The sequence below is a fragment of the Aplidium turbinatum genome, chromosome 7 (assembly GCF_918807975.1).
Source record: "Aplidium turbinatum chromosome 7, kaAplTurb1.1, whole genome shotgun sequence".
NCBI lineage: Eukaryota > Metazoa > Chordata > Ascidiacea > Aplousobranchia > Polyclinidae > Aplidium > Aplidium turbinatum.
Window position 1 is genome coordinate 2,556,911 of NC_137478.1, and position 10,571 is coordinate 2,567,481.

The 10,571-nt window shown below is 39.8% G+C and overlaps 1 pseudogene; it reads right to left on the bottom strand.

The window, feature by feature from the left end:
* Positions 1–8,861: 8,861 nt before the first annotated feature.
* LOC145774511 (zinc finger BED domain-containing protein 5-like) lies at positions 8,862–10,092 on the bottom strand (annotated as a pseudogene).
* Between the last annotated feature and the right edge of the window lie 479 nt (positions 10,093–10,571).

The following is a 10,571-nucleotide window of genomic DNA, read 5'->3' on the forward strand; positions in this document are numbered from 1 at the left end:
GTAGCCTAATTAAAACCCCTAACCCAAACCCCAACCAAAAAACCCCAAAACTCCCAAAAAAAACCAAAAACCCCAAAAACCCAAACCCCCAAAAACCCCAACCCCCAAAAAAACCCAAACCCCAAAAACTCCAATTTTGTCCCATAATCAAAGTCCACTTTTGGAAGTGGAGTTGCAAGCTTGTTAGATGGATGTAACTGCAACAGTCTATGATTTTTGCCGCAAGTTTGGTCTCTTAGATCTGCTTTGTTCAACCACCTGAAGAATGCTTTCAAAGTTTTGGATATTTTGAGCTGATGATCGAAAATCTGTGGCCAGCTTGACATCACGCTCTGAGCAGCCGTTTACAACCGTTAACATTTCTGCTTTTGATTTGGCCAGTTTATAGGCTACTGACTACCGTATCTTGTTCCCACTCTAACATTTTTTTCAAAAAACATTGGGCGTACTTTTAACAGCTTAAAGAGATACCAGGAATTTTTATCAATCAAATCAGTCGGTGAAGTGTTGGCATCAATTGTGTCTGGAAAACTTTCCCTTACCTTTCCTTTTGAGAGGTTCTTGAATTGAACCATCAGCTGAGACTTGCATTTTTAACAAAGCAGTAACAATTCCTCTTTTCGTTTCCTCTGGAACATAATTTTGCCAACATAATTTTGGCTTTTTTTGGCTTAATTTTATCTTTTGCGTTTTTTTTTAGGAAAAAATATCGGTCTGCGTCAATTTGAGCAGTAATTTCTACCTTATATTTGGTTGTAGTGTCCGACCGAATTTCGTTTTGAAGCCGAAACTAGAAAATTTTCTAGTTGCTTGTCTTTTCATTAACTATGTTTCTGCGTTGTCGCTGAAGTCAAAATTCTGTGGGACACTATTTGGTTGTGCACTTTTTATATGTGTATGTTTAATGAATACTAATTGGCTTTTTCAGCTGTTCTTTTGCTGGCTTTTTTTGTGACTAGGTCTGGCTTTTTTTGGTGAAGACAGGTTGGCAACCCTACAGGTCGCCAGCACGAAGCCAGCATCCCAGCAAGCAGCAGTTAGCGAAATTAACGTTTTTTTGTTGATGTATCGTGATCAAATGCTGATTCAACATTACTACAAAGTGTCTTAACGCTGAGTGTTAGCTGGGTAGTTATCGCTATTGTTAATACGTCATCAGACTAGGGATGGGCAAAATAGAATAATTAGCTATTCTAGAATATTCTAGAATACTGAAACCGAATATAGAATACAGATATCTATTCTAGAATAATTAATTGACCGTTTTTACTATCGACACATTTTAATAATTTTTATGCGTTTACAAAAACAATGAACATCACAAAATTGCTTATTGCAGTGTAACAAATTAAGGCTTTTTAAATGTTCACCAGTCAAACGGGATCTCATCTTGGTGGCAGTTAGTGTTGGGCAATAACTTGTAACTGCAAACCCTTATAAAAACGTTGCCGAGGCCAAACGGCAAAAGTTGAAATTGTCTCGGCAATTGTTTTGAACGTTTATTACGAAAAAAATTGTACCAAAACATGTAAAACGAAAAGCGAAAAATATACCAGAGTAGTCCATCACGACCGCACTGTTTGATTTGTTGTGATGTAATAATGCCAAAAGTAGCGATAAAGCGAGCAACGCGATACGCACGCTGTTACGGTAATTCACGTTGAATAACTCACGGGGAGAAGTTAATTTTGGGTTGATTCAACGTTCGAGTCAGCACAAATCGATTTCATTTTCCCGGTTATATTGCGTAACAACAATACCCAAAAAGGAATTTACGTTTGTTTTACATTAATTCGACATCTGGCGACGTTAAATTATCATAAAGTAACGTTAATTGCTCAACCAGGTACCGGTAACAAATTAATAGCTCCCTGCGAGAAGATTGCCTCTATTTACGTATGCACTAACATAGTTTCGGCTTAATTGGGATACTGCGAGCAACACAAAGTCTGTTTGATAAGGAACTAGTTGTCAGAATCGGAATCATCAGATGCTGTATCGGAGCACGAGGTTGTCGCGTCATCACTGGAATCGGACACATCAAGAGGCTCATCGCTTGGCTGTAAATCTACAATATCTTCGCAATGAAGCGTCCACGTTTTGCGGCTTTCGTGCTTTGATACCCATTAACACGCCTCTTTTGCAGAGCTCCATCAGGGTGTTGACTAAGGAACAAATCTATGGCTTTGGCATAACGACTGGGAGGAATGTCTAACCCTAACCTTACAAGCGCTCGTGTGGCCTCGGCATTTTTATTGCCGACGCTAATTTCAAAGACTGAGAAACTCTTTTCTTAATTAGAACATAAGTATCGAAATATCGAGTATTTTTCAAATATCCTATCGTTTTGTTTTTTTCAATATCGCCCAACATTAGTGGCAGTTAAATCTGCACTTGAAAACCATCTCTCTGAAGCAGATGTGGCAGTTACACAAAAATATTGCGCTTGACAAGAAAGATCTCTTTAATGCGAGCAACGAAACTCGTACGTTTTTCCTATGCCGGATTGCACTGAATCGATAAACAATTCTACTTTCGCTGCAGCGAATTTGTTGCGACCAGACGGAGCGGTACGGAGTCGATCGTTAAAGCGGTTTCAATTATCCGATTTCATATGGATTTTGAAACCGGTTAGGCTTCACAACCGGTTATTCTATATTCGGTATTCTATTTTGCCCATCCCTACATCAGACAAGTGAAAAGTCAGTAAACTGGTCGGACTAGTGAAAAATCGTGCGGGCTAGTGAAAACGGGGAGCAACTAGTCCGGTGGGCTAGTAAAAAGAAAAGTTAAGATCGACCCCTGTAGAAAGGGGAAAAATCGCGGAATAGAAGTGATGAAGCAAAATGGATATGAAATTTTCAAAAAACTTTCATAGTACCTCAACTAAATGTGCTGTAGCTTTCTCATTTCTAATAGGATTTTAGCAATCTTACTATCGCTGGAAAGCATGATACTGCATTTACCCGAATCAATTGGTTGCAAGTCCAATGTATGCATTATAGCCTATTTATCTAACGCTAAATTAAACTTTACTATTTTGCACCAATTCTCAGCACTTCAATTTTTACAATAAAAATACCAAACCAACACAAATTAAAATAGTATATATATATGTCTTGCTTTATTCACCTGAAAACTTTCACGTTTATATCTATTCCACAAAACATGCACTTGATTTTCAAACGTATATTTGTCATTATATTTATCTAGCGCTAGATAAATATAATGCATACTTTGCACTTGCAACTAGGGGTGTTCAATTTCGATTAAGGTGATATTCGAAATTCGTTTTCGTATCAGACATATTCGAAATTATAGCCGTCCTTTCGGCTGAACGCGTTTGAAAGTAACGCGAGTGGCACGAAATCTGTCTTGTCGCATTTTGCAAGCGAAAAAAGACTTCGACGCATGCACATCGTCGATCACGTGACTATCACACGCTTTCGCGGGTCCAACAGCCAGTCCTGCACACGTGCGTTGAGGAAAGTCGTGCGCAACGTTGTTGTCTTCCACGCGCGTGCAGCCAACGGGAGATGTCAGTTCTTCCGATTCCAATAGCCCCGACGTTGAACCAACACAGGCGACGCCATCAGGCGATTAACGAAGACGCTAGACCACTCTGACGGAACTCTTCTCCATGGGCAGGGTCCAGACGGAAGACTCCAACAACAGTGATCATGATGAAATCAGTTCAATCTCAAACGAGATTTCCTATTTTATGAAGCAGAAGCTTGCTTCTGGGCGAGCTGATCCCATTTTCCTGGTGGAAAGCAAACGAAGGCGAGCTACCGCTGCTGAAAAAGCTAGCCGAGAAGGTGTTTGTGATCCCAGCGATCTCGGCTCCAGCGGAGCAATCGTTTTCAAAAGCTGGCCTGACCGTCACGAAGCTGAGATCTCGACTGACGGTGACCATGTCGATCAGCTTGTGTTCTTAAACACCAACATGGGCCTGGCCCTGGAGCTGTAGACCAGGGGTGTGCAACCTTTATTACAGGCGGGCCAGATAGAAATAACTGTGTGAAACCGCGGCCGCACGTTTATTTAACATATGATTTCTAGTAGTTGCACTTGCAGGCACCAAAAATTTTTTTTGTGCTGTTCAGTGTTCATGCTATTCTTACGGCATTATTAGGGGTTTCTTTGCAGAAATAATAAGTCAAGATGCATAAATTTCTGACGAAAACTGCTATTTAAATATATTGTCACACCGACTATAAATGAGTTCAGTGAAAAATTTGCAGTTGGCTTCTTTTCCCGACTGTTTTTTTCCAATTTACGTCATTGGAAGTGCTCGCAATTCGAAGTCCATTTTCCAAGTGTTCGTCTGTCAGAACTGATCGATAGGAAGATTTCATGACGCCTATTTTAGAAAAAAATTGTTTGCACAAATACGTTGAGCCAAAAAGAGCCATTTTTGAAACCATGAGTTTTTTCAAATGTGGAAAGTCATCTTGGTTGAGATGTTTTCGGTAAAAATTGCCAAGATTCATTTCTAAATACATTGCTTTCAAATCCGTTTTCTCTTGAAGATCGGTCAGTTCAAGTTACATCAGCTGGTGCTTTGTCAATGTCTGTGTTGAATGGCAAAGACAATATACCAAACAAATGTTCATCAGATATGAAGTCCTTGAAACGAGCCAAAAATTCATACAACAATTTTTCAAGTTGGTCTGCAAATTCATTTTTCTTCTCAGGATGCACTCCATAGTCCAGGCCTCAAAATTTGTACTTTTTTCCGGCGGTCAAGCATGTCCTACCGGACTGGCCCTTTCAGCGGACATTTAATATCTCAACCGGACATATTTTTTACATATAGATTTTGCACAAAATCACACTACAGTATTGTGTAGTCGTGTTTGTAGAAGAAGATTTTCTACAACAGAATAACTCTGCAATGGTTGATGGCTTAATTAACTGACCCTGAAGTATACTGGAGCAGATTGCTTGCAAATAAATCAGTGCGTTAAAGACAGTCGTGTAATCACGCAATAAACACAATTGAAAACAACAATCGAAATTTCCTTATTACAAAAGCAACTACGATCACTTATTTCATGGTTTTCGCATTATAGAATCGTTGTGCCAAGCGATTACTGCCGGCGCGGGGTTGTAAATCTCCATGTCAGGACTGTCCAGACAAATGCGCATTAGCGACTCAATAGTGTTAGTGTTAACTAACTAACACAATAGTGTTAGTCTAACACCCTCCCTTCTGTGCAGAAATTCTATTTCTATCAGTATCAGCGTGAATAAGGTCGCTACATTCGCCTAAGCACGTGCGGAACCCAGCTGAGACTTGCTTTCTGTGACGTTTCTTTTTAACAAACGATCAATGTAACGCAATAGTCCTCATTGTTAAAATTAGAATACATATCCTGCCGAAAAGTTCAGACAACTTTATTTCAAGGCAACATTGCAAGGCGTTGAAATGATGTAAAAATGGCTACTTTTGCCATCAGCTCGTTAACCACGCCACTCTAATGTAATCTTTAAAGCAATTGCCTGTACTATTATCGTTTCAGCTCCGTATTTGTTCGCGTTAAACAAAAATTGGAACAATTCAAATTTAAAATATATTTTTGCTGCATTAGCTTTATGTTTGTCAAGAATTTTGCGCGGTCATTTATGACCGACCAATGAGTCGGCTTCGGCAGACATTCAAGGTCATTCCGGAGGTCATGTCCGCCATGACCGCCGGAATTTTGAGGCCTGATAGTCTCTCAAAGTTGGAAAGTGGAAAAATTTTCTGTCTGTATGTGAGCTTTCCAAAGTCGTAATTTGTTCATAAAGCTTTTTATGTGACCATACATTTTTGCGTTTCAAATGATTAAATACAACGGATTTGCGGTGGCCGGTGGGAGATTTCTAAAATGGTTAACAGAAGGTGCTAAATTTACAATACAATAATCTACTCCACAATGAATTGTTAACACGTAGGCCTACCAGACTAAACTAAATTATATATAAACACATTTCGCGGGCCGCGCACAATTCAAAATTGGCACATCTTTGCGGGCCGCACATTGCACACCCCTGCTGTAGACGTTATTTTGTGTTCTTTTTTCGCAAATTTTCATGGCGTTTTTTCGCGTTTTCTAGCGAATTTTCATGGTGTTTCTTTCAATAAAATCACATTTTGCAGTGTGGTGAATAGTTGTGATATTCGAAATCGAAGTTCGGAAATCGAAAATAAATTGAATTTCGAATATTCAAATAATCGAAATTGAACACCCCTACTTGCAACTAATTTATTTGGGTAGATGCAATATTGTGCTTTCCAACGATAGTAAAATTGTTACAATCCGATCAGAAATGCGAAAGCTACAGAACATCGGAAACAAGCTGTGTCGAGCTGATACGTATGAACAATGATTGCTCATTTTGATGGTTAAATATAAAAGTGAAAGTTTTTATGTGTCTTTTCTGAGACACAATTGCATGCTCTGGGGTGGTGTTGAATCGACGTCTTTACGAACGTCACATATTATAGTTACTTTTGACCAGGGTAGCTTATTGTAAATAAGCACAAGTTTTTATGACTGTTGACTCTGACAATTATAATATATGTACAAGGTATGACAGGAACATTTCCGTTTAGCCTACTAATGTGTGTTAAGTTATGTGATTTTTAAACAGGATTCAATCAATACATAGTTTAGTTACGGTATCAAGAACATGACCATATGTGTAAAATGCAATAGTGTATCGTTTTGTTTTGGACAGCGAGACAATAAAACAGTTATGAGGAGTCCTACAGACAAAATCAGTTATTTGTACTATCTATTTATTTTACGTTTAGATATGATTCTTTTATTGATGTGTTAAACTAATATCCTAAAAAGCGGTTTATTTTTAGCTCTGGCCAGTGGCCACTGCATGGCTATGCCCACCGGCGCCGAGTCCCGGGCGGGCCGCGCCCGCCGGACATTTCAGGAATTTAAAAAAAAAAATTAATGCAATTTTAAGTCCCAAAATTTCTGTAACCATCTGCCACCTTCTGATACTAGCCTACTTACCTTATTCGCAGGGTTTTGTCGCCATATTATAGGCCCTACTAGACCTACTAATTAAGCGATTAGTTTTCGTCAATTATTGCCATTGTTACATTCATGCAACAATAAACAACGTTGATTCGCCGTTAAACGAGCAAAAGTGTCCGGCCGCGCCGTTTGTCTCCACTCTGCCACTCGTAGCCCCGGAATGGCCCGTTTCGGTGAGTCCGATTTGGTGGGTCCGATTCGGTTAGTCCGATTCGGTGAGTCCGATTCGGTGAGTCCGATTCGGTGAGTCCGATCCCTTAACGGGGAATTTTTTCAATTTTTTTGTTTAAATTATTGAGTACCGTAGCCTAATTATCATTGCCGTTTTAGGGTTAGGGGTTAGAAGTTAGGAACTCACCGAATAGTAGCAGACCCCGTAGCCCAGTGCTATAAATCAAGTAAATTGCGGAAACCTGCGAGGAACTTCATTCGCGGCAAAAGCCTGACCGCAATTTCCACTGCTTTTACATCGTTTTAACGTCGCCAGATGTTAAATCGGTGTAGAAACTGTAGCATTGTTCTTCAAAGGAGTAATTTTCTCTCAAACGACGTTATCAATTAACTCTGCTGCCAAAATGCTCTATTTTGTCGTCTCTATCATCACAGTTGCTTCTGTTACGTCACTGATATTAAACTGTGCACAACTGTTGGTTTGGCCGGATGAAACCGTTGGTCGTCATATCATTATTAGTTGCAATTCAGCTCCTTCGTTATATAGCCTAACTGTTCTAATTGTAGATTCAATGTAAGCTCGGTTCAATAGCGCAGTTTATCGCTAGATGTCTTCTCGGGAGCTGAATTGCTGTAAAATCGCTTCTGCGTTGCATTACAGCATCTTTTATCTTATCTGTGCGCCCGCTAGAACCGACTTATCGTATGAACCCACCGATGTACTGTGTGTGTGTTATCGTGTTGTATCAACAATAGTCGGCTGCATAGCCGAGTGGTGAGAACCTTGGAACGGCAATCGAAAGGTCGCCGGTTCGACACCGCTCAAGAGCATGCGGCTGTGTCTTTGGCAGGACACTTTAAGGCAGGGGTTCCCAACCTTTTTATGCTTTCGTACTACTTAGCCACCACGGATTGTCAACACGTACCACTATTTTCAAAACAACTAATTTGATCCAATATTAAATTATTTGCAAGATGATGAATCTGGATGTAAAGTCAGCGAAAGTAGCAAAATTACCAACAAAACATCACAGAGTTCATTACACCACACAGCACAGAACGCATCAGAATAACAAAGAAAAAGACACAACTAAACACAAACACAATACAACTAAATTTAATGAGATTTTTGTTTATCTTTCACCAGTTGATCGATGCGTGGCATAACTTTGCTAATAGCACATCTGAAGTCATGTCCAGGCGCACTTAGTCGGTTTCGATTTTTTGATTTGATGTTCATAAGAATAGAAAATCCCTGCTCGCATTCCCAAGTAGAAGGAAAAAGTCAGTAGTTGTACAGTAGAACAGCGTGGGAAGCTAGCGTTGGGTATGAAGAAGCCATACTAAGCCAGAAGTTTATTGCAGAACATTCTTTGCGTTGTTTTTTTGCTGTCTGATCCTCCTGCATGTCTATCAGTTCCTCTTGTTCCCCTGTACCGACAGGTAGGTCGGCTGGGTCCACTGAGAAAGGATCTGTGATGTATGGGCAGCTTGTGGTATCTGGAAAGTAATGCTGCAGTTAAGCAGCGAGAGGTTCTGGGTAATTTCTCTGGAAAAGTCATCACTAATTTCCATTTCAAGGGCTGATAGAAATTTAAACATACCATAGCGCTTGTTTTCCACATTTTTCCTCCATAATTCCACCTTTCAGATAAAAGCTCCCTGTTTTGAAACAAAGTCTACGACAGTGCAGTTTTGCCCTTGAAATGACAGATTTAAATGATTGAAAGCTTCAAATATATTTGACAAATAAGCCAATCTTGCAATGAATTCCTCGTCCTCCAGATCGTTTTGAAATTCATGGTCTTTCTGTTGGAAAAATAAAAGTAATTCATTCGTCATTTCAAAAAGCCGCTTAGTTGTATTTCCTCGAGAGAGCCAGCGCACTTCTGTGTGATAGAGGAGACAAGTGTGGTCTGAACCGAGATCTTCACATAGAACCTTATACAATCGAGTATTTAAAGCTGATGTTTTAACAAAATTTACGATTTTGACTACCCTGTTCAAGCACATTAACAACTTTGCAGGAAGAACCTTTGTGCAAAGAGCAAACCTGTGCATGAAACAGTGAACACTTATGACGCGAGGTGACACAGCTTTGACATGGGCTTGAAATCCAGACTTTCTACCGAGCATAGAGGGAGCCCCATCTGTCGTAAATCTGACAAGATTTCCCCAATCCAGTTCATTTTCCTTGAAAAAATTATCCAAAGAGTTGAAAATGTCTTTTCCTTTTTATGTAGTGGACACCTCATGATTCAACAATAATTCCGTTTTTACAGCATCGTTCTGTGTAAAGCAGACGTAGACAAGCAGTTGGCAGCAGTTTGTGACATCTGTAGATTCATCAAGTTGTAAGGAAAATCCAAACTTCGAATCTCTTACTCCTGCAATCACTTGGTCAGTGATATCAACTGACATTTCCTCGATGCGTCGTTTCACAGTACTGTTAGAAAGCGATACACTAGTATCCATATCCAACTTTGCCACTGAATCTTCTCCAATCAAATTTCTGACTAATATCTTTGCTGCTGGCAAAACAAGTGACTCCGCAATGACATGAGCTTTTTGTTTTAGGCCACCAGAAGAGATACTTCATAGGATGCCTTCACAATTCCGGCATTATTTTGGTAAAACTGGCCTGTGTGATCCATGCGCTGTCGCTTCACTTCTCCCCAAGTCGCTTAAAATAACTCTTATCTCGATTCATCTTATCTGCATGATTGGACTCAAGATGCCGCTTAAGCAAATTTGGTTTCAAAGCTGCATTTGAAAGGGTTTTCATACAGATCATGCACTGAGGTAAGCTATCACCACGATGTTGAATAGCAATGAAGCCATACTTAATATAATCTGCGCTATACTTTCGCTTCGACATTTTCAAATATTTAGACAAAAATGTAATGCTGTTCAGGATTCAGCTACTGCACGTCGGAAAACCAACATTAGAATTTACAATTCTGCAATTGCACAGACCACAGTGCACGCGTAATAGTTTCGTCACAAACACCATTAAGTTCGTGCAGCAGCATTGTATTAATAACAATGACAGAAGGGAGCAAGATCGACAAAAGTAGCTTACTGAGTGCAGAGAATTTAGTATGGAAAGAAATAAAAGTGTTGTTCGCATATTTTAGAAACTCAAAATGAAATAATTGTTGCAATAGGCCTACTTTATTTGACAATACTACTACATATCGCATGCAACGGAGAGCTGCTCGCGTACCACCTGAAAAGCTCCCGCGTACCACTAGTGGTACGCGTACCACCGGTTGGGAACCCCTGACTTATACCGTTATGATGTCACCATTGAGGGTGTGAAGTCACTAACCCATAGCGGGAACATTTCTCAACTAT